At 38.9% G+C, this 24,735-nt stretch overlaps 1 protein-coding gene across 3 annotated transcripts in view; it reads left to right on the top strand.

Annotated features, from left to right (window-relative positions):
• The window catches only part of brat (brain tumor), a 160,032-nt gene that overhangs the window by 125,352 nt on the left and 9,945 nt on the right, over nt 1-24,735 (top strand). The window lies entirely within an intron of this gene.

The following is a 24,735-nucleotide window of genomic DNA, read 5'->3' on the forward strand; positions in this document are numbered from 1 at the left end:
GCAGAATAGGTTGAGGGTGAAACGGTAGAATGATCGCAATAACATCGAAAATGTGGAAAGTCGGACGATAAAAAAGAGAAAAGGTGAAAATATACCAAGTTAATTTCCATATTTTTCTACAATCCTCAAATTATTTTCACATTTCTTATGCATATATTTCCTAAGTTTTTTAATTCAACCACTCAGATTTTGATGATTACTTAATTTGTGATCCTTCTCTTGTGCATGACCGTTCTACCCTGTGACTTCAACACAATAAACCGAAGCGTCGTTTCAACGAACGATGGAATAGTCTGAAAAGTGATGGAAAAAACTTGGGGAAATAACCGTCGTAACGCCGTCGAGGAGGATTATCGTTGCCAGGGTAACGTCGCCGCGTCCAGTTATCGCTACATTAGGCCTGACGGATCATCTGTTGCATCGTCGGCAGTTCCGATCGATCGATGACTGAACATGGAAATACTTGCTGAAAAGAAAATATCGAAATTTATATCCTTTTGCCTTGCTGAAAACGGAAATAATATTCCTCAAATTATACAATCGATACAAAGAACGGATATGAATAATTTTCTGCCCATTATGTAGTACAAAATAATAATAATAATAATAATAATAATATGGACAAAATGCTATCAGAACACGGATGACGAATAAAAAAAATTCCTAATATACCTAAAAACGACTTTTTATAGTTTTCCGACATTCTTCGAGCAAAAACCAGTTAGAAGTGTCCACCAGAATATATAAGTAACAAAAATCCTGTAAAAATAAATTTCGAGGGTAAACAAATGCATTGAAAAAAAAATACAGCAGATGTTTGTTTGTGATTAAACAAAAAAAGAAAAAAAACGTTGAAAAATGAAGCTGCGTTAGAAAGAAATTTCGATATCGTTTTGAATTTGAATTTTATCAATTCTATCCTTGCAGATAACGGATCGATGAAAATGAAAGTAAGATGATATGCGTTGATCTTTCAGCGATTTTCTTTTTCGTCTATACTTTTACACACGTTGACAATGATCCAGAGTCGAGGAACAAGTGCAGTTACCTGTCATCGTCTCTTGGCACGCATGCCGCTGTAAAGAGCATTCTAGGTATTATTCAAATCCGGTATATCATCAATCGTGACGGCTATACGTTGGTCGACGTTGTGTGTTGAGACCGGGTATCCATCATTCTTAACTCACGCCGCGTTGTAGGAGGCGAACCTCCGATGCGTATAAACCCAAAGCCATAAGCCACGCCGCAAAGATGACGCTCAGATTTGAAGAGCCTTGCTCTGTATTTATTATATTATACATGTAGTACATACATGTATGTGTTTGTGTTTGTAAATTTTTATTTTACTCTTAACTCCCCCCTGCGGGATTTTGAATATATTTTACACGGTGTGTAATAGAAAATCTATCAATTCGTGCACACAGTCTCGTTTTGTATTCTCGCTTTTCCTCTTTCTCTCTTTCTCTCTACCCTCTTTCTTCTAGGCGGCTAGTTTTATATTATACCCTCAGGTAAAACGATAATCTATAGGTAACCGAGTATGGAGAGACGGATGATGAATGAAAGGGATTCCGAAAGTGATATCTGAAATGAAAAATCTTTGGTATGTATATGTGTGTGCGTGTGTGTGTATATGTATGTATGTACGTATGCATATGTCGGAACGGTTACATTATCATCGCCGACGATCTTTGTACACGTCCTTCTTCTTGTTATTATTATACGCTATTGATTGGTTCTTCGACTCGCATTCATAGTTTTCAAGTCCTTTCGTTTGCGTGTAATGTGTGTTGGGGGTCGTGATTTGACAAATCGTCGAAATTCTTTTCACACGAGAAGAAACTTTCCCTTTTTACGTAGAGATGTTCTTTTTCTTTCCACGCCTTTCTTCCTTTATTTCACATCTTCGAAAATATTCGATACGTTGTTATTAACGTGTATGTGAATATTTATGTAATCCGTATTAAACTGCTAGCTCTAAATCTATTTTTCGTTTTTCTGATTTCAGGTGAGTTGACGCGCTTTGGTTTATTTCTCGAATCTGAATCATCAACTGGTGAAGTATAAACATATTTAACAATGCGTAATTGTGATATTATATTCTTTTTTGTGATATTATATTTTCTTTATTTATTACATTGAATGGTTATTTGAGTTTACTGAATCATTGTTTTTTGGTGTATACCCATTGTTGATAATAATTTTTCAAGTCGCTGCTCGGTCAATCCAATGATTACTTGTTTGGATTGATTTTCATAAAACGATGAATTTCATGCCTGGAAAAAGGCATCCACGGTAAAAAGCTCGCCTACCTGTTCACTAGGCTTAATATTCTGATCGATTTGCACACGTGTTTTGTGAGCAGGTGGATTTACACACAGACAATTAATATCGCACGATACCGTGCACTCCATGTGCAAAAAGAAAAAAAACTTTTCCTGTATAAAGAACGAATAACAAATTTGTACGTCTTGAAAAACTGAATTAAAAAAATTATTTCAAGACCAGGGCAGGTATAACGAATGAAGAATCGATTAATTATTCTTTCGGTTTCTTTGTTACCTTCATTTGTTTCTTAGTTTTTCTAAAACTTGTGCTTGAAATTATTATTGAAGATTTTCTGAACTCCAGCAAAACTTGATGTGAAATATTTGTGTAAAAATTTTCTAATCCTTACACACCGTATAGGATGAAAAATTACCTTAAATTTCCATAGTCTTAAGAACGATGAATCCGTGGAAGGAATAAATAAGATGATTCGAAACAAGAAAGAGGCTAGAAAAAAGTTGATCCAGCAGAAAATTCTCACGGTGCAGGGTCAATGGTTGAATATAAAATGAAATATGTAAAAGACAGTCTTGGAGTCAAGGGACCGCCGCCGCGTCGTTGTTATCCTTTGGAGTGGCTGATCTAGCCAGTCTGGAATGCTCCATAGAACGGAGGTTGTATCAGCAAAGATTAGATCCGTGAAAGTATCCGTGGAACGAGGCTTACGTCTACGTCCGTCTCTACGTCTGTCTAAGTCTGTCCGGCAGACACGCTAGAAGAAATATGAAAACGCAAGTCACACGTCCTCGGAATAAGTTCTGGAATCGTTGGTCGGATTGAACGCAGAGCGAGGTCGAGGAGACGACAAAGAGCAACAGAGACGACGAATCGTGTAAGAGGGAGGGATCTCGGCTTCCTCAGCCCCGCTGCCTCGAATTACGAAATTCTTCTTAGCCTTCGGTCTCCCTCCTCTTTCTTTCTCTTTATTTCTCTCTCTCTCTCTCTCTTTCTGTCTTTCTCTCCCGCTCGGTTCACTTCCTAATTTTCAAAGCTCAGGACCGAACGACGGACGGATGGACGACCCGGTCGTCTGTCCGTTCATCTCGACGCTCGTTAGAAGCAGTTGACGATACTCGACCCACCAGACTCTCATAGCTGTTCGACCGGCAACGGAGCGCTGTTCAAGTTGGAGGAAAGAGATGAGAGAGAGAGAGAGAGAGAGAGAAAAGAGGAGAACGAGGGAGGCTGAAAGACCGAGCTGGGAGATGAGAACACGGAGTCTCTTCTCAACGAGTTTGGACAAAGGAGTTCGCCACGTTTAATACCGACGTAGTAGGCTTGGGTCGTGTAAGCCTGCGAGGTATATCAACCGAGTCTCATCTTATACTACACTGCCATACAACGGACTTGAAGCCAACCGACGACTCTTGTTCTACTCTGGTGAAACTGTTGTTCTACTCTTGTTTAGTCACTGGGAAGATATCCGGTTGGGTATATAGATTGATTGGATCCAGAATGGCCTGCTGCACCGCGGTCTTTTTCTTTCGGGATTTGATTCACTGCTGTCGGCTTGATCGAGACCTTTTCTCGAACCCCGATTCTCATCTTAATCGAGCTCTGAAAATCAATCTCAGAGATTTGTCGCAATGTATCAGGTAGACGGTATTTCAATTTTGTTGCTATTTTCACGTGTCCTTTTTCGAACGTACTCGAGATATGGAAAGCCTCTAAATTTGACGCATCCAAGCCTCATTTTTTTTTCTCTTTTCGTCAAATCTTTCCCTTCGAACTTTGAACGCTGCCTACCAACTGTCATCTGTTGGGAAAAAATGTTGCTCGTATCTAATTTCACAGTGACATGAATTTGAAGACTTTGTGGTGCCGGAGTGTGTTTTCTTGTTCGCTGCTACGATGTTCAAAATTTGTACGTTACACTGTAGTTCACTTATTTTTAATATTATAATCGTTGACTGCCGTACCACCGGTATACTGTCTTTTGGTATCACGATGCGTCTGGAGCATTTCCATAAATACATTTCCATGATACCATCTCCACCATTGGTTCCAGTAGAAAAAAGATGGTAAATTTTCGGAGGTTAATTTTAGGGTATATCGTATCGACTAGAATCACTTGTACGCAGAAGTAAAACTAACGCGCCAAGATGATGCGGCGGTTGGCGGCCAAACAAACCTGACCGAGGGAACCGGCTAATCTTGAGAAGAGTAAAAAGCTAACCTTAACCCTGAAAGTAAGAACGCGAGGATCGGTTCTCATGGCTACTAGCAGGCTGCTGGTCCGCGAACTCTGCATGCCTCCTTCCCAGTTGCCGGTTAACTCTTTTTGCATTCCTTGGGGTCTATAGCCGCTGCTGCAGCGAGTCGGTGCTCCGGTGCTGCAGCCGTCGTTGCAACTCGGAACTTGCCGAGTATGCACGGTCACCTACGCTTCACGACCTGTGCAGCTAGCGGCTATAAAGTACCTACCTTTACCTACCTTTACCTACCCGCCTACCTGGCCATCTCTCTGACTGCCTGTGCTTTTCTACCTGACTACTCTACCTGATCCTCCCGCTGCCCATACCTCTCAAATATTCAACTTCACAAAGAGCTGCGGCAAGTTTGTTCCTGCATATTGCTCACACTGCTGCAGGTTTCATCCCATTGGCACGTCGTTGCACGGTCGTTTAACACTCGCTCGGTCATCGATTGTCACGACAGACGTGTGCAGAAGGTGTAACGTATTGTCCAGGGTTGTTTTTCAAGGGCCACGAAAACACCTGTTCATCGATCTTGTATGTATTGTTTGAAAACCATGAGTATACTTTGGAAGCGAACCGATAGTGTCGTCGAGAATAAAAGAGTAGAAAATTGTTATATAACGATTTGTGAGAAGTTTGGAACCGTTGGTTCCCTCACTCGCTGAAATAATGAATCAGGTTTCGTGCGCATTTATTGTTATAGGACAGGTTGATCATCGTTGTTGGCGAATGTTTCAGTATCGTTGAAGATACACATTCTACCGGATACGCTTAGCGTGGCATCGTGCTCCGCAGAAACTTATCGTCCTCGACCATTATAAAGTGCTCAAGTGGTAAACGTAGCGATGATCAGAGTTTCTCACGCTCCGCGGTCGTCTGCGGGTAACGATAAGGATCTCGAGTGAATAAATTAGAATTGTAGCGTTTTCCAAGAAGTAAGGTTTCGTTCAACGAAACGTCAAACGCGTTATCATAATAGATATGACGCCGACGGTCGATGGTTCTCGGTCGCTGGCACCTGTAGAGTGTCATTCATCTCTGTCGTAACCGAATATTGCACAGTTACGGACAGTGAACAGTCCTCCGGCTTGACGATGACAATTAAAGTCTACCATACCTGCCTGACTTCGAGCAGCACTGTCCGCGCTGCCAAACCTTGAAGGATACGTTCCCGTCTATCTCGGATCTCAAACACGACGTTACTCTTTACGTGACACAACTACGGTAGTTGCATGAATCATCCGAGGTAGGCTACGTTCACGTCCATTCCTCGATCGCCAGTCTATCCGAAGTATCGATCGATTAAGTATGATCGAAAACTCAAATCATCGCCATCACTCAGTATCGGTAGTCAGTTTTGAATAAATCATTGAAACCTGCTGAGCATGAAATGGTGAACTTTAGCCCAATGATCCTACTTCTTAGTTATTGGAGATCGGTTTACCGGTGATTGTTTGAGTCGAGTTTAGATCAAGCTTGATCGATCGAAGCTTCGGGTCCGTTATCGCGACCATAATTGCTGCTGAATCCTTTATCTCTGGCAAATCTCTAGTACCATCAATGACTGTTGATGCCTTTTATGAAAAAAACGCTCAAACCTGAAGCGTTTTCGAAACGTAAAATGGCGCTGGTGTAATACCGTCTTCCATTGCGTCGTGTTACCTACAAACTTTCCTCATCACGGCAAACATTTACGCAAACTCTATAGTCAGTTGCAATTCGGTCTCTCGTTACGTTGCATCGAGGCAGGTGTAACCGCGCCGAGTCGAGTGCAGGTCGCCTGCATTTTGTGCGTCTGCTTTCCTCTTCGCTCCACGTGTATTCGAAGGCTCGCAATCAGCGCAGGTATTTGACCAGGTGGTGCGGATCCGATCCGATCCGAGCCTATCCGAGCCGATCCGAGACGAGACGAACCGAGCCGAGCCGAGCCGAGCGGTGAGTCGAACCTCTTCGTCGGCGGACACTCGTTGTATCAACGAGTTTGAATAATGTATAATGGCGTGAGAATTTTTTTTCCCCTCTTTAACAAAATGTCGCCGCCACCGCCCTCGCGCTTGTTCACTCGGCTGCGACTAATTGAAACTAAACACCGCGGGCTGTGCTGCTCTCATGCAAATTCAATATGGCCACCGTTACCTGGCGGAGGTTTCACTCGGTTCTCTTGCCATCTGACGTCATCCATTCGTCACCTGTTTCAGCGAAATCGATGCGAGGACGCACGATCGTCGACTATAATATAACCAACGGTCATGATGCGAGAAGCGAAAACAGAGTCACTTGGACAGTTTAAGGTTTCACTTCATTATCGTGACACCTTGATGCATCTTCTCATCTCTTTTCATTTCAACGGCGTGGCTCGATGGGGTACAAAAAGTCTCGCTTAAGTTTTGAAATTTCGACTGACAGGTGCTCGTCGCACTCGTTGTTTGGTTGTTGGTGCAACTGTATAACGTTTTGTGACTGGTTTTAGAATGGTCGGTTAATTTTTCAACCGTTCACGTAGAACAAAAGCTTATTATATTCAGTCATGACCAACGATCAAGTCGATTGTAGTCATGTACGTATTATTACTTACGTTTTACTGCCGACGAGCACGTCTCTCGATTGTTAATTCATACTTTGACAATAATCTACAATCGTCATCGTCCACCGTTACGTGTATCGCACGTTTTATCGATACCTCGGAACGATTCTCAACTTTATTTAAAAGTGTTAACTAATAACACTAGAAGTAAATTGTTCCGCTTAGCAAATACGTACTTAAGCCACTTTTGTCCGTTTCGTTTAAAATCTCTATTAAATTTTACGCTTCCCAAAAATGTTTATTCAAATTATCATATCTTATGTAATCTCATACATTAAAATTCTTTGTTGCTTCTTTTTATAGACTATCATTTATTGAAGTGAATCTTCGCGCTTAACGACCCCCTCCCCCATTTTTTTGATACCGATCTGATTATGACTTACTATTTGGCAAGAAACTTTTCTGCATAATATAACTATAACAAGTCTTTGGAATGAACTTGACTATGGCGAGAAACGAATATTTGCTAGGAAGGTGCCGATAAACGTGCTCCTCAACCCAACCACGACGACCTACTTGACAATCGCTTCGCGCACTTCCTAATCTATATGGCCAAACTTTAGAGGAACTGCTAAAACTAGCTAGCAAACAATAAAGCCAACGAATCGCAAGTTACCGAGCACATCGACGCTTTACCTACGCAACTTCCTCCTTCTCGTTGCCCACACGTGTGTTTTTCTATCGTATGTATAAACAGCGAGTAAAAAAACCTCAAGTGTTGTTGTATAACAATCCGCTGTTCATGTTGTATCCGCGTGTCTTTTCACCGAGTGATATATGTTTCGATGATTCGTTTAGACAGCTCGGGATAATACCACCTTATACATCTCGATTTTTGATTATTTAGCAAAATCGTGACTTCACACGTCGTCTAAATTGGGATGAGTGAATTCGAGGGAAATAAAATGATTCCGAGGATGCAATTTCTTCGACTGAAGTATTCAAGTGATTGGGAATAGATATCTCAACCGAAACTATTGAAATTCAAATGACTTGGATACGTGATTTCAACGACTCCGAAATAGCTGCGTCGTACGGGATGGATGAATGAACGAAGGAGTGAATGAATGACGGGAAATGCTGCATTTAGACGCCGGCAAGGAGCCATTAAAAGGCTGAACGAGTCGTTAGGAAACTGACGCGACGCGACGCGACATTCACGCCGTGAATCAATCAATCAACGGAAAAGTGTGTTTTCCACATCGTCGACGTGTTTCCCCCTGCAATGCGTTATTATATTTACACAGACTCGCGTACCTAGGCGTGATTGACGAACCGACGCGACGCGACGTCGTCGTCGTCGTCGTCGTCGTCGTCTCGACGATACCGTCACACGAGGCGCCGGCGTCCCTCTTATGGTGGGGAAAAAAGGACTCGAGGGAACCGAGGCTTACCGTCATTCGGAGGCCAAACTCTACTGAATCTTTATTTGTTTTTGAGATTTTTTCAAAAACAGTCGCACCGCAGAAGCGAAATTTTGCGGTTGAAATAATCAACCGTTGATCATTTATCGTACCAAACAGTGTTTTTATGTATTTTTAATAATAGTATATAAATATATAAAATACTGTGCTCGCACACATGAACGCGCTCTGCAGCAATCGACGATTAATCGTGAAACAAGAAAAATTACCGACGTTGTATAATTGCTATACGAAAAAATGGAATTTAAACCATTATATTCAGTTTTATTTATACTGACGGTGAATGGAAATTTTAAGGTATTCTTAGAAACCTCGTTTAAAAGTAATAAAAGTTTGAAAATACTGTATTGTATATTTTTGCAAGAGAACGAGGATTAATATACAATTTTTTCAACGAAGACGATGCCGCTTTGTCGTTGGAACGAGTTTTCAATTCAATTTACACAAAAACGAACTTCCTAAACGTCATTTTTGCATTTGCCAATACTTTTCCCCCGTTATTATTTAACGAAATTTTACCATATTTTTCATCCACCGATCAGCGAAATAAGTAAAACTTTTGTAATTGATTTTCTTTTTGTATCTCTTCTTCACAACTCCGCGATTATACAGTTACCGCGTATAAATACAACGAAAAATATGCTTGCTTCTCTATCGTCATTTATCATCCACTATTTTCACCCACTCACAATACGACTCGTTCTCCGGAATAACGAGGATATTTGCTCGAATGATCGATTGCCGATGCAGTTGTTCAACAATGTGAGATTGATAACATTGTTGCACGCCATTATCATTCTCACGTATTATGATCAGTATTATTGATATTATATATCGCCGTTACAAACTCTATAATAATACCTGCGTACCTTATTAATTTCAATGCACACACAAACTCGTTGCGCGCCCGATGAATCAAACTTTTCCCACCCACGCTACCTGCTTCTGTATACTCACGCGAATTGATTGGAACGTGCAGATCAAAGTCGACATGTACAGACAATGTCACTGTATATTGATATTTGTGTACCACTAACCTACACATATATCGTATAACAATGTTTAAACATTCGTCAATTGTAGATTGTGTACATGCAAATATAACGTCACGTTTTCAATTTCAATTATTTGACCAACAAATGTAACTAATCGCAACAATGCGAGGCTGTGTCGAGTTTCTGCATCACTTTTCAATTACTCATTCTCCTTTCTTTTTCTCGTCCTCTTTTTCTTATTCTTTTTATGCGAATGGTGATAGAGGCATGTATCGATGCATGTAGCCGTGGCCATAAGTGTGAATATGGGTCTGGGTTGATCTTGATTCTCCTTACAAAGTTTCTCCCAATTGTTACCAATTTGTTTTCTTTTTTCTTTCTTTTCTTTTTCCTTTTTCTGCCTCCATCAATTTCACGCGACGTTACAATCAGTCTCAATAATTGAAACGTCTCCGTATTACGTAGGTACGCGAGATTGACACTGAAAACTTATTGTCTGTTCTTTTTCTCTGCGGGGATAAATTTCACTCGATGAAAGTTTAAAATTGGATTGCTATGCAGCGGCGCGTTTAGATAGTTTTGAGAATGAGATAGATGGGAGAATTAGAGAAGGGGATAAAAATAACAATGGAATATCTTGTTCAATTATCTTACTATCGGGAACAAGAGGAGCCGGCCATTTGTATCAATCTAAATGATGTATCGCAGGCCATCCGTTCGTCCCTTTTCTACACAACTTACACAATCTGCAACTCGTGTAACGAGTCGAAACTTTCGTATTTTTACAATGAAACATCGTGGAGAGGTAAGGTGAATAATAGTTTCCTGCTTCTTGGCTACATGATCGTTATCCAGGAAGTTAAGTCATTCTCACTACTTGAGTTAAGTCGGTTAAAATTTATAGCCTTTTACAATATATGTAATATATATTAGTACACCCGAAGATAAATAAACGCATCCGTTGATATCTCTCTCACTCTCTTCACTGCATGTGTGTAAGGGTGATTTGAGAACCTTTTTTTCTGCTTTTACCCCCTGAGATGTTGTTGTTTCATAGAAGAAGAAAGATTCTCCCAAAAAATGAACTCTTTAAACTCGAGACTAAAAAATCAGTCATTTGATTTTTATTTCCCATTCGTTAAAAGTTACTCTTAAGCCATTGACTATTTTTCAAATTCACGGATTGATTCTACAAGCTGACCCTGATCCTTGAAGCTTTACAAACCTCTGTAAAAACACACGTTACAATCATCTCGAAACTATGGAGTTTTACCGAATAAAGAGAAAATCGTTGGTGCTTTAATGATGTCAACGACGCTAACGACGAAAACGTACGGTGTATGATGAAGTAATTTTCTTGCACGATGGTATAAATTTTTTGTAACAATGCGCAAAAATAAAAAAACACGCACACACACACGCGTACGCAAACAAACGCGAAGATATTTCCATACGTATAAATTGCAGATACTCATCCTCGGTAAAAAAAAAAACACACACACGATGCACAGAATATACATATTCAAGTATTGTCTTGATCAAGGAATTCGTCGGTTTAATTATCACCCCGTTCTTGAAGAATTATGCGGGCGTATGTATACATATGTATGTATATACACACTACATATATACATTCCATTAAAATTTATGAGAGGTGGAGATGTTATTAAGCGGCGCGGAAAGGGTGGTTGGAGAACCTCCTCCTTCACCTCGTCGCTGGCAGTTCAAGTCGTCCAAGCTTTATGGTACATCTGCTGCACTCTATACCTAGCCATGTGTGTGTATATATGTACATGCGTTACGTAGATCTATAGCATATATGTGAGACCGCACATACCGTGGAACAAGTAACCGCAAGCTACGCTGCTATGCATTACACACACACACACACACACGCATGTGTATGTGTATGTATAATACATAGCAGCCGGTTGCGGCTCCGACTGCTAATATTATCAAATGCTTCTTGTGGCAAAACTATTAGACATAGCGATATGGTGGTTTCGTAGACTTTTTTTTTTTTTTGGTATTTCGCAAACCTATTTCGTTCGGGGAAGGTCGATGAGGAAACGTTTCAACATGACGCTACGAAGCCTAAAAACGTTTCCTCGTTGACCGTCCCTGACGAAATATTGGCGGTAGACTTTTTTTGTAGAGCTTATCTAGACCTTGAAAACTGTCGAACATGACTTTCCTCTGTCTCTAAGGGTTTACTTAGTCAGTGTTCTCGTACAAGTGTGTCATCCCCTTTCGACTTGGATTACAAAGATCTGTAACATGTACAAAAGTATTGATCTTGTTGCAACGAAATATAGCCTACATTTTGGCCAGACGTTATAATTACTATCCATAGAAAAATTAAACAATCAAAATTGGTTCGGTACTTCTAGAGTTATACGAACTTTGGCAAACGATGATCCTCAAAGTTTCAATGTTCTGTTATCTCACCATTAGGGATGTCGGCAGATTTATTATTTAAAAAATTTTTTTTTTCACCCATTATAAAATAAGATTTCATTTTTTTCAGGCCTTGATCTTTTTGAATATTATAACTATTCTAAAAAAAAAAAAAAAAAATGAAACGGTAGTCAGATACATCTGGGATTGAAAATACGTTATACGCAAAGATACTTAGTTTTTTATTATAGAACAATCAACATGACGTAAAAAAAAAAAAAAAAAAAAATGTAGCCTGGAAATTTGTTTGGTATCTAGTACGTATAGTTTGGTATATAACTTATCATAATTATTATTAAAAGCTCGTATCCACACACAAGAGAGAGTCTCACCTTGTATCGTGCTGCGCATATTGTAAATGCGCCTTGTATGAGACAAATGTCATTGTGTCAATGTTTAGTTTCGTGGATTGTCGTTCGAAAGAAAGTTCAGCATGAAACGTACTTTTACACTCGCGTCCGAAGAAGACGGTTGGACTTCTTGCGGTAGAGAGTCGAAAATTGAATTCTTTTTTTTTTCTTCCCTCTTTCCTACCCATTTCTTCTCGTTCAATCCTCCTCCTCCCCCCCCCCCCCCCCTCCTTCTCTTTTGTCGTACCTCGCGGTTATTCACAGTTTTCATATTTTACATCGAGCCACACTCTGCGGGATCTGTACGGTGTGTTCGGATATACGATGTATTGTTTTCATTCTCGTTTTTCTCTGTAAAAAATAAAAAATAAAAAGAAAAATAAAAAAAAAATGCCTCCGACAATTATACAGGAAAGAAAAACTTCGACATCAAAAATGCAGTTGCAATTAATTTTTCAAGCTGGTGAATATTTACCGACTTGAACAAATTACAAGTGATTTGGTAATATTTACTTCGCCTTGGTAAAGAAATGGATAAAAAATGTATCCCCTTTGGCGAGGAAAAATAAAAGCAAATCGAATTCGAGGCGATCGTTAATGAAATATTAAACGTACCGAGGTTAGATTAAACTCTTTTAAGCAACTCGAGATACTTTTTCTTTGATTCACACCTGTGCGTGGGTAAAGGAAAATCAAGTTTTTTCAATTCTCGAATCGATAATTCCATCATCGTCGTTAACTCGACGCCACCCAATGCAACGCGTGATGTAGATATAATCCATACTCATTTATTTACATGCGTAAAACAATTATTTCGAACATTTCAATTTTACTTTCGTATATAATCAATGTATACAATCTCAAGACATACCCGGCTGATCATTACATACTGTAAGAATAATTTTTGTGATATCACATCATGATTATCACGTTCACGATATTTAAAAAGAAAATGAAAAGGAAAAACAAACCAATCGACGTTACAATTTTAATTGCCTTATAAGGCGGATCGATGAACCCACAGCTTTGACGATTAGCGCGCTTCTCGCGTATGTAAGTTCTTCCGGTTATTGCGGAATACCTTTTGACATTTTTATTTTAATACGTATGACGCTTACGTGTACACACATGTTAATTAAGAGTTACACGTACCTGTACGTATCAAGGTTTTCGGATCATTGACACGTCGCCGCGAGTTTCGACAACCGTAAACTTGACTATTATAATTATAACGATCGCTAAAATAAACGACCGACTACCGGCTCATTTTTCTCTCGCTCGCTCGCTCGCCTTGACATCTCACGCCAAATTGACGTTGTATATATATATATATATATATATATATATATATATATATATATATATATATATATATATTATATCTACAATGTATGTATGCAAGATATAGGTATAACATACACCGGTATGTATTTGAATCTTCTTTATTTCATATGAAGGTAACGGCCAATAACAACAAACAATACGGCGAGCTTTCATTTATTATAATTTATCACCTATTATAGTGGAATGTTACAATCGAACAGAGTTCGTTGAACTCTACTTACAATTTTTTCACACATACATGTAATATTTTTTTTTTTTTACCTTAAAACACGAGTAATTATCGGTTTTTTTTCCAAATCGTGTCATCCGTCATCGCACGTTTCATTTTTCGTCTCCCTTTCAAAATTATTAAGCTTCGTAAATTTCTGTCAGATACGCAACAGATGTGCTGAAAACCTGTAATATCCCATATTAGTTTAAAAAAGGTGTTGCTCGAATTAATCGATTAACGGATTGCTTTCATTCCGTTGGGTCGGAATATATGACAAATCACGAAAGAAAATTATATTCATATTCCTTCTCTTCTTATCAAGTTGCGTTTTTTTTTTTTTTTTTTTCCTCTTTTATTCTCTTTTATTCTTCACCATCCGTGTAATGGACATTAAATACGGCACGGCAAGTTAGACTGTATTATACACCTCATATCTCATTCCATTATCAATGGAATTGTAAAACTGGCCAGGCAGGAAATAGAAGAAACTGTCTACCATAACGCTGGCCGCATCATATGCAGACACGTAACGCACGTCATATTTTGCAACGAAGTTATTACCCTGAGTGAAAATAATCATCGTCATCGTCACTTGTCGTTAACGTTACTATTTATTATGCATATTATAATAATATTTACACGTATATCTGTATCTAATTTATTGGGACTTCCTCTGTTTTCTTCATCGGCACGCGTTTATTATACGTAGACGTCTTCGCGTTTCGTTTTACCTCACATCTGCTGTTGTCTTGTCATTTTGATATTGACATACTGTTTTCATTACATACGACTCGTGTATATTTGCCGTCTGTCCACTTTTTACCAAAGTATGAGAAAAATTTTTGAAAGAAATGTCGTTGGATATTAGAGGGGGGCGGTAAACGTCAAATCAACAGATGAGCAAAAATTTTTTTTTTTTTTATTTTACTCGTGCGAAACGTCAACCATTATTAAAGTTTTACACGGATCAAGTATTTTTTCTGCAATTTCGAGTTTTTATTGCATTCAGTACGTTACTCGTCGAATAATATCGTCGGAAATTGTCGTTCTTTGAAAAGCTTATTGCGTCACACTTTCACGCAAACGAAGAAAAAAAAAAAATTAAATAAATACACACGGCTGTTCCGGCAAAGAAAACAAAAATTGGCTTCTAATGTGCAATGTAACGATTGACTATATTGAATTTTACCACTAATCATCCGTTATTGACAATATTTACAAAAGTTTGACTATTTAGAACAATACAATCTTACCCATTATATTCATTTTACGTTATTTCAAGGTGTATTTTTTTTTTTTTTTTTTCGTGAAAATAAGTGAAATAATTTGATGGTTGATCATCGGATTGCAAATTGTACTCAGAAACTGTCCTTCTTCATGCTGATATCGAGTATAGCCGTCTAAGTACTCAAATTGCTGCGAAGAAATGAACAAATAAATAAATTTTTAGGGGGCGGGGGGGAACTTTTTGAAAATCGGTACCAATTGTTTACTTTATTCGGAATCAGTGTCTGCATGATCATCGTACACTGTAGAATACTATTAATTCAAACAGTCGAAAGAATACTTGAAAGTTTTGCGTAACTTTCTTAATACTTGAAATATCGAGCCATCGTGAAATAGCTGGCTTTTTTTTTTTTTTTTGTTTTCTTTAACTCGATTTATCCTGTGAGCAGCTCTTGAATCATTCTCTCTCATCGCGGTATCCGTGGGTGGCGAAGAGATTAAGGCACGCCACCGAGTAAATCTTGTACAAATATCACGCACGTGCTCATTGTGTAATATGTAATTTGTATTCCGAGCGTAAAAAAAAACGACGATTTCGTGCGCACAGATAGAGAGAGAGAGAGCGTGTGCGTATTTTATCTACATACTTACAATTTAGGTAGGCAGAGGGACATCGTTGAGGAAAAAGGAGTAAATCCGGGACTCTTGAGGTTAGCGGCCACTTGACTGGTTAAATTGCAAAATTGTGCGAAAAACAGACACTGAAGCGTTCACGCGTGGGTGACGAGTTTCAAATCACACCTTAGAAATTACTTTGTCTGCACGAGTGTCCGTGTACGTGTACAACGAGGTAACGGGAGATATGAACGAATCGATAAACGTTAGTGTATACTTATTACTGTCAGAAGCGGACAGTCCGGTTAAAAAGTGAAATGATGAAATGAAAATTCGTAAGGTTGAATTTGAAATTGCATTTGAATTTGGATTTCATTCAAAGTCTGTTTGACTCTCGACACGGAAAACAACTAAAATATCTGCCCGAATGCCGAGATACAGGAATTTCAATTGTCAGTATATTATAACTTTGATAAAAAAAAAAAATAAATAAATAAAGGTGAGACTGAGATTCGTAATAAGTAACGAAATGTTGATATAAAAGTCATTATTTTTCAACCGAGGAATAACTGAATATATATCATTAATTTTATCATTTAACACAATTTTTCACCGCCTTCGCCGAAAAACTGTTTTACTAACAAATGTAGGACGCAACAATGCCTGTGTTTCATTATTATAACCAAAAACCTCTCGCTAAATAAATAATGTTTAGAAGAAAGTTTTTACACTCGTTATATTGCTGAAACAATCTCGTCTCAAATTTATTTCACGTTGTTGCAGCCGATATAAATTAAATTTTTGTACTTCATTAATACTTTAATCTTTAATATCCTCGATTTTTTCATCGCTTTCGTTAAAGCGGGACGAAGCCTTCCTGTTTTTGATATAACCGTTTATTCTTCCTGAAACAAAAAAAATTTATTTCCGAATCCATCATTCCCTCGCAAAACACACGTATAAATAATTATTGTATACACTTGTGTGATAGATTAGTAGCAATTTTTCCCTCGTTGTTACTTATCGATTTCTTCCACGTCTTTTCTCTCATTCTTCCTCGCGTTTTTCTTTCAGGCCTTCTTGCGTCGTCAATCTTGTCTATTCTTTGCAAAAGAATAATACTGTATATTCATCCGCTGTAAATAAACATAGATCAATTGATTTGGCGAGCATGCGTACGTAATAATACATCAGGTGTTTATATATACGTATTATACATACCTATGTATACCTCTAAATTCAACTTTTACGCATATCACGCGGCACAAGTCAGAATTAATCAACGATTCGGAAATATGTCGAAGAATTGTATTACGTCTCATGTTACACATATATTATATTATAACTTCCCAACCACTCGCGAATAATTATATTTATCGAGGCTCCGTATATTTTCATACATTTATATATTACAACTACACCTATTTTATGCCTCATTCGCAAATTATCGATTATCGATGATCAGCCTAATTATCCGTCGATATATCGATTTCCTTAATTTATGGACAAGGTACAGTGACGTAATTCGCAGACAGTTGTCAAAGTTTTGGTAAAGCGCGTTCGCATTTGTATATGATATACGCGTTATCGTTGAACAGAGATAAGAACACGTCGTTCAGCTTGTCCACTGTAATTATTGAAGCTAAAATTGTTTTTGTTTGAAACTTTACAGTTATTTGAATGAAGTGACAAATCGATCCACGGATCGTGTGTCGCCGTTTGGTTATAACCGGTATAAGGTTGTAGGTATCCACCTACACAGGAGGTAATAATAATGCATCATCGGCGAGGTTCGTGTAAGTTGGCCAGCTCATGCTTGTGTACGTACATAAAGCTAATGGTATTTAGTTTTCAATTAAAAAAGGATTAAGCAACTTGGTAAGAGTAATTATAACGAAGCTCAACGTTTTCGCTGCGGCAACGCTTGTGGATATGTAACGTTTATGAAAATTAAGTTATTAATAGTAGTTCGCAGCGGGTGGTTGGTTGGCCGAAAAGTTTACTTCTTGATTTCGCGGAAATTTCCCGAACCGATGATTAATAAATGAATTTGTATTTCCGCTCCGGGAAATTTATTGATGTTAATAAGAAGGTATAAAAACGGGGTAATTTTTAACTGCAAAGGATTCCGCGCGAAATCTCAAGTCTTTGGATGAAGAAGGAAAAAAAACAACTAAGGGGAACATTGCTAGGCGCGGAGAAGGGGAGAAAAGGGGGGGGGGGGGGGATGGATGGATGGGAAATGTCGAGAAAATGGCGACGGAGGAATACTAAAGTCGTTTACTTTAGAATTAAGGTAAATATCCTTGCGGGGATTAACCGAGTTAGAAAATAAATTTGCATTTCTTACACACACACAGAGTAAGTCAGGTTCTTTAGAGCTCGGCAACGCGGCGAAGTCAAGACGACCTTAATCTAAAATCCCTCAATACTTTTCAAGATCACATGCAATTACACTAAATTCTCCCAAGTTATATGTAAATATATATATATATATATATATTATATATTTACGATTCGGTGATGTAGATGAAATTTCGCAACGCTTTCACATCGTTGTATAAATAATGTAATAAATATCGTAGTAAGAGGATTCAATTTGTATAATATCTTTAAAGTTGCGGTAAACCTTTTTTTTTTCTACTTTGTTATAAATTTTTTGTCTTCAACTATAAAGATGCGACGTTTTAAACTTTGTATATTACATCGATCTATAATACAGACACATTTTTACTTTGGCAAATATTTTCGAGCAGAATTAACGTGGAGAATTTTTAATTTTCCTGTAAGATTCGTATATCGTTTCCTTGTATTATATATTGGCACGAGGAGGAGACGTTCTTACTTACACACGTGACGTAGGCGTATTGATTTTTGTATCGGCAATGGACAGCGGGTAATGGTCAGCTCGAGTTCACTTCCTGTGCCACACGTTTCACCTAGGCTCCGTAGTTTCACCATTCTCGGGTTCGAATTACCCTCGACGTTGCTGTTGTTGAACGCGCCCCGAAGTTATATATTCATACATCTATAGGTGTGGCAATTCGATATACACCTGTGTAATATCTCTACGAATAGACGATGATGATGATGATGATGATGATGATGATGATGATGATGATGATGATGATGATGATAATAATAATAATGATGATGGCGGTGCATTTATTAATCCGGTAAAATAGACGCATGTAGACACGTATAATATGCTTCTTTTATACCCGCAAGTAGGCAAAATATTCCCTCATACAACGATAATGAACGTACAAAGTATGCTTTTGTTATAATAGTCTCGTCTGATGAATCAATATCTCATTACGTTTTACTATATCTTTGTACACAACTGTTTCCAGGATTGATTTCATTTTTCTTTTCCTTTCTTGGTGTTCTTTTTATTTCAAACCTTGTGGTTTAAAATTTTCCTTGGAATATATGACAGTGGATGGTTTCTTTTTAACGTTTTATCAATTAACGTCGTCTTAATTACTTGTACTCACGATCGTTGATATTGTACAATTCGAAGGTGTAATTAATTTGATTAGGTAATTCGAACTTTAGAACACGGTCAACCGAATGCTATTTTATTTCACACTGCACACCATCAAGGGGATAGGAAAAGAAATTTATGATCTGTAGTCTACGATTATCAATTAACAACTATCAAACCCTGCTGAAGAACCTCATCAAATTCAATCATCCGATTTAAACGATTCGAACTTACTCACATATAATCATCGTTATATATGTACTGCAGTAAAACTGTCCGACTCGTAGCGATATTTTTTTACAATTCGTTTACCTATCTTTCTATGTTTTATACGCCTAAGATTAAAAATATCACCCAAGCTTCAACGACTCCCCGAAATTCTTTTAACCCCGCATGTAAAATCTGCCTGATTGAAAATTGTATAAAAAGAAACAAATTGTCAACTCATTACGGAACAATTTACGTAGAAATTGTATACCTATTATTCATATTGACTCTATACCCCCCTAATTTCGACGAAGTATGGGAACCAGACTTTTGACTCTACTCTGAAAATGTATCGTATTGTACTGTAGACATTCGTTTGAAACTGACGTCGCCGATTGAGGAAATATCTTAGTTAAAATGTCGAAATTTACTTGAACCTCACGGAATTCGGATCACCCGGTATAATCGAACCCTCGCCCTTCTCGTCGAAGACGGCTTCCACCAGTATTTCGCCTTCCCTGCTTTCACCCCTCGTCGCCTTGGCAACAGGTTGTGACGTTGGGCTCGAAATATATGATTCCGGATGTAGAAAGACGTCTAACAATAAGCTAGAAGGAAGTAATAACGAGCATGGAGTCAAACCTCGATTTTGAAAAATCGAAAAGACGTGGATCGTTCATTTGTTGCTATTAATTACAGGAAGAGGAATATTTAATTGGAAACTTTTGTACATCTTTTCGCGACTTAAACTCCATCGACTTTTCGTAGCATTCGTGACGTTTTTCCAACAATACCATGTACTTGACAGTGAGTTAAAAGTACGGGAATCACGAAATAAGTATCTTATATTTTTTTAAAGCTTGAGCGGTGGAATTTCTAAGCGTAGAATCAACTCCACTGTTGTTTAATTTGTTCGCTACGTCGAAACCCTCATTTTAGCACAGGATGTATAACCACGAACGGAAACATGCGAATTAATCCTGATGTTGTAACGAATCGTTTTTTCGAAAGGTCTTCGAACTTGATCTTATATCGTGGAAATTTTTACTCGGACATTTCTTTGTTGCACTTTGTTGTTTATTAAATTTCGACAAGAAGTTACCCATTTTTTACGCGTTTACACGTTTTTACGCGCAGCTTGTGTATGCAGTCTTTGCATTTGCAAATTACTATTTATAAATCTAATGAAACTTCATCTTTCTTCCCCATCAACACGACTTGTTGTTTTCCTTTCTTTATCGTGAAGAAAAGGAAATGTGTATTTCAATAGAATCGTTTTGCTCCCATAGTTCGAGGAAAGTTTCGGATTATTGTTTCTACATTCCACATTAAACATCGTAGTATGGTCAACAATCACGGAAAAAATCTCAGCATTTCCACATTCCTTTAACCACAAATACATCTTATCTTGTGTAAAGAAGACCAAAAAAAAAAAAAATCGAACGAAATAAATTTTCCTATAACACTAACTCAATATTATCTATGTATCAAACTGCCGAGAGAATTCACACTTGCTTACAATTAGAAATTGATGATATCGAACGATTGAAAATCGCGTTGAATACAATTGGAAATTTGCTCCCTTGGCAAAAAAATAAAAATAAATAAGTAAATAAAGTCGAAACCTTGAAAATATTTTCTCCGTCAAGCCCATTTCACTATCTAACAATTTCAAGTGTCCGATCACAACCGTCCGTCATTGTTGTAAGATTGATCAAAACGAGATAGCGATGCGTTTTGTTTTCGGACACACCGGGTACATCACCTCGGCAAATGCATAACACGGCAACACGCCAAGGGCGATGCACCACCCGGTTTTCCCCAGGGGAAAAACCACCCCTCGGCATAATCGAGAGGGGGGTAGATAGTAAGGGTTTGAGGCGGTCGATGCAGTTGCCATGCCAACGAGACGACGGCGTCGCCTCTCCCTTCTTTCGCGGCGTCGCCGCTCCCTCCAGACCTCCAGACCTCCAGACCTCCAGACTGCCCCGATACCTCACACCGCGGTTGGTGCATTCAACTGCACCCATACCCATGAACGCGTAAATACATACGCGAACGGCTAGACGCGGATACTCGTTGTATTTTTTTGTCGGAAGAGACCAAGAAGACGAGGAGGTCTTTTCCTTCTCATTATCCTCTTAATTTATAACCGGTAATTAGTGGACGGTTCACGGTTTAAACAGCATTTACACGTTGGTGCGGTTGATTTCAGGACATTTCGCGGCGTTGGCCGGAGTATCGAATTTCAGATGACCGGAGATCGCTTGAATTAGTCAAGCTTTCTTTCTTTGTAGGGCTAGACTTGCTGGTATCATTCGTTTACTAAGCTGCACTGGTTGGATGCCAAGGAGGTGCAGATTTTTATTCACGTGTATAAGCGAGGGGGTGTTGGATTGTTGAAATCGCAGATCACTTTCGAAAGCAGTCGTTTTAAAGTCGTTTGAAATCGCTTGAAACCACTTGAAATCGTTGCAAATGCTTTTCACTCGATCTGTGAGTGAATAACCCCTTGCGTATGAGGTAGTGAAGACTGACGATGAAAGTTCCGTCAAGTGAAACCTTAAAATATTAGCGCTACCCTGTGATGAGGAATACCGTATATACTGCAGATATTAACTCTCTAAAAGTATTTAAAAAAAGCGATAAACTTCGTAACGTGAATTTGACGATGAACTTTCGTGAAAAATCGTTACTTCGAAAACTCATGCGTTTCAAAGTCATATCAATGTTGAAAAATAGCGATACATTTCAATGTTTCGTTACGTCAACGTTACTAACTTCAATATCATACAAAAGCCTCCCTCATTGCCAATATTAAATAGACCACGGTTTTTGCAAAGTATATTTTCTCTCGTGAATCCTCAGCTCGCTTCGTCGGCAAGTAATTTGCAATTAGTATCTAATACCTCCGTGACACAGATGTTCTGTAATATCGTATCTGCCATGATGAAACTAGTGCGATAGTCGCACGTTGTGGTTTATCGACCGATGGATGAGATAGTGTGGTGGCCAGTCGGGAGGAGGAGGATGAGGATGAGGTGGCGGTAAAAGATTTTACTTTCGCTCCTCGGAACGTCTAGCTTTGCGGTATGTATGAGTAATACTACGTCCGTGTCTGTGGGAGTATCACCGCGCATCGGTAGAAATAATAATAATTATTCGCACTCGCAAAGACTCGACGTGTAATTACGCCAAACAGGCCAGACTATAACGCCAACGTTATACCATCTACTGCTGAACAACAACTCGTGGAAGCTAATCCGACAGCTCTTATACCTACTAGAAGTACTTGAAGAACTTTTACGGTTCTTCACAGCCTCGCCGTAGAAGTACTCACCTACATAGCTTCCGAAATCTAATTAGGTTGGATGGTGGAAGGTCTACCAAAGTCGGTGGAAATTGCGAAAATGCACCTTTGCTGTGAAAATTAGTATCCGCAATTTGCTCGCATCAACGATATCGGAATTCGACGCAGTCGAGTTGTTTTCAGATTATTATCGAGCACGATTTACAGTCGAATTAAATTCCGTAAGCCTCCCATCAGACTTGAAACTAAATTGTAGCAAGATTTTTCTCAATTCAGTTGAATATCTTTATCTGAAAACCACTTCGTCAAAGGTGAATCGTTGCTCGTGGAACCGCTTTGCGAAGTTGTTCAATCTCGTGAAAGGTACTCTACTGATGGAATCGATAGTACGGTCGAAAAGTCAACGATATATATTTTTTTTTTTTTTTATTTGTCAAACGACGCGAACGTCGACCTCGAAAACCACAATCCTTGGGGCAAATACCTGTAATTGTCATCGAAACTCCTCTCCCGTTATTGGTACTTCCTTGGCCTCTGCACGCGTTCAACCAGTGAAAGGAAATACCTCGACGAGAGTGTATCCCTAATTCCATGGATACCGAAGAACGCCAATGGAGGTTTTACTCGTCGAAACGCGACCCTCAGGGGATGATATTTCCACCCCTCGGTCCCTGCTATCCGGATCTCGAGTCGCCCGAGCTCTGGTGATCGATCCAGGGTGCACGCGGCTTGCAGCTGCGTAAGTGCGTCCGTGAGTGCGTGTGGGAAACCTTCCTGTTCAATGCGCGCACGCTTTTGTCCCTGTAGGCTCTATATGCAAGCGTGTGTGTGTGTGTGTGTTCTCCCTACCGAACGCATATATACATATATTAATACGTCGGAATGAGAGGAGGGTGATTCCATAAATAGAACGCGATTCGTTGTTGGGGTTGGATATTGAACCTCGAAAATATTGTGGGTTGGTAAGTTGGTCTTTACAGGGGATTGACGAAATTCTATGGTTCTTTCTTTTCTTGTTTGTTTATTTATTTTTTTTTTTTTTTTTACGTATTAAAGGAAAATTGACGATTTTTTTCCGAAACGTTGGAATACACTGCGATGATAAAGTCATTTTAGGCAAACGCTTTTTCCATTCTTGGCTGTATCCCCAACGAGTAAGTGACATAGTCAATTACTTTCTCGTATCGATGAATTTAATCATCAGTTGGGGATTGAAACGTCTTTTTCGTACTTTTTAGATTTCATTAGTTCTGAAACTACGCAGGTTCTTTTCTTCTTATTTTCACACTAATATAACAGTCCACTTGCTATACTCACGCGTATTAATAGTCCCTGACGAAGTGTGTAGAGCGCGAAATATAATATTCGCGAAAGCGTTCGCAGTGGCTTATAATATTACCTACCATGTACAACTTTCACTTTCGTTTCCTGAAATTGATAGTGACGGATGTACTATAACCAATTTTCTAAAATTGTCCACCATCAATTCGGCGAAGAGAATTATCGATCATTTCTAGACATCGTCGTTGGGGCGAATTGTTACTATGCATCAAATTATTCGACAATTTTTCATACGAATACGTTGCATATGTAAAATAATTTTTACGCTAATGAATCGCAATATCGACCACTCGTGGAGTGACATACAATCACGCTTGCGTCGAGGAGGTTGATGACGAATATCCAGGTGAATTCCACGTCCTACTCCGAGAGTCGGTAGAAGCCACGTGGCCCCCGCACCATCCGGTTCCCCTCAACCTCTCGAGAGCCGCCAATGGCGTAAGAACGCGTGAGTTCCATGACCTTCGCACAATGTGTCCTTGGGTACCACCTGGGAGGAGGATGTCTACGTGCGGGTGCCTACGTGACGGTGTAAATAATGGCCCGCATCAGCTAACTATCGCACACGGAAGTTTGGCTCACATTTCAGATTTTAGTTCATTACGGTCGGGCGAAGAAGAAGTCGTTAAGATTGCAAACGTATAATTGTTCCAAATC

Source organism: Neodiprion pinetum, chromosome 6 (assembly GCF_021155775.2).
Source record: "Neodiprion pinetum isolate iyNeoPine1 chromosome 6, iyNeoPine1.2, whole genome shotgun sequence".
Taxonomy (NCBI): Eukaryota; Metazoa; Arthropoda; class Insecta; order Hymenoptera; family Diprionidae; genus Neodiprion; species Neodiprion pinetum.